Source organism: Corvus brachyrhynchos, unplaced genomic scaffold (assembly GCF_000691975.1).
Source record: "Corvus brachyrhynchos isolate BGI_N302 unplaced genomic scaffold, ASM69197v1 scaffold220, whole genome shotgun sequence".
NCBI lineage: Eukaryota > Metazoa > Chordata > Aves > Passeriformes > Corvidae > Corvus > Corvus brachyrhynchos.
In genome coordinates, this window is record NW_008236209.1 from 7958288 (window position 1) to 7959541 (window position 1254).

The following is a 1254-nucleotide window of genomic DNA, read 5'->3' on the forward strand; positions in this document are numbered from 1 at the left end:
AATTCTGCAGGCCTCAGGGAGCAGCAGAAACAAATTTGGTTTTATTGGAGGGCAGCTTCCCCTACGGGTGGGAATCATCGAGTTGGGTCTGAAGTGACTGGGGGATTTTATTTTAGATAGAAAAGAGACGTTGATTCTTTTTAGTTACTTCCTCTTAACAACGCGGGAGTTCCATTGACGAGGGAAGCGCCGGGGCCAATTCCCGAAGCGGCCGGGAATGGCCCTGGTGCTGTGCTGACACCTGCTGTCAGCCGCGCCGCGGGAGCCCCGACGCCGCCAAGCGCAGCATCCGGAGTTTAGCTGGGAAGACTCGTGCCGGTTCTGGGAGGATTTCCATGGAGAGGGCTCCGACGGAAACGGAAGAAAGCGCGTGGCAGCCGAGCAGTGAGGCTTGTGGCAGCTGTGGAGGTGAAAAGACACGGGACAAATCTTGCAGGTAGAGGTAACAACTTTCACAGAATCACAGAGTGGTTTGGGTTGGAAAGAACCTTAAAGATGATCTCGTTTCCCCCCCCTGCCATGGGCAGGGACACCTTCCAGTATCCCAGGTTGCTCCAAGCCCCGTCCAGCCTGGTCTTGGACACTTCCAGGGATGGGGCAGCCACAGCTTTGCTGGGCAGCCTGTGCCAGGGCCTCACCACTCTTACAGTAAAGATTTTTTTTCTTAATATCTAATCTTAACCTGCCCTCTTTCAGTCTGAACCCATTCCCCCTTTCCTGTCACTACATTTGTAAACAGTCCCTCTCTGTCTTTCCTGTAAATTCCCTTCAGGCACCGGAAGGGGCAGTTAGGTCACCCCAAAGCTTTCTCATCTCCAGGCTGAACAATCCCAATTCTCTCAGGATTTACTCATATAAATGGATGGGTGTGCCATCCCTCTGATGAACTTGGTGACCCTCTTTGTCACCAGCCCAGCGGGCTTCCAGGGATGAAGAACCGTGGTACCGGTGTCACAGCCCGCGTCCCCTCTCCCGCGGGTCTCTTGCCGGCAGGGAGCTCAGAGGAGTTTAAGGAGTTCGAGCTATCGAGTGCTGAGCAGGAGCTCGTGGAGGGACAACACGCCTCTCACAGAACCGCCCTTGAAGGGCGCGACTGCCATGTTAAGGCGGCCATATTGGGGGGCCGGGTAGGGACAGTGCCTCGGTGCCTGACGCAAATCTGTCCCCCATCACAGTGCGGGTGCCTCGGTGTCACATTCCAACCTGCCCCCCCCGGGCGCAGTTCGGGCGTGCCGTGACGCAAGACACCGGACG

At 56.2% G+C, this 1254-nt stretch overlaps 1 protein-coding gene across 1 annotated transcript in view; it reads left to right on the plus strand.

Annotated features, from left to right (window-relative positions):
- Positions 1-332: 332 nt before the first annotated feature.
- Positions 333-1254, plus strand: part of RAP2C (RAP2C, member of RAS oncogene family) — an 11006-nt gene continuing 10084 nt past the window's right edge. The window contains exon 1 of the mRNA XM_017743270.1: positions 333-436. The gene's annotated coding sequence lies outside the window, so the exon portion shown is untranslated. The remainder of the gene's footprint in view (positions 437-1254) is intronic.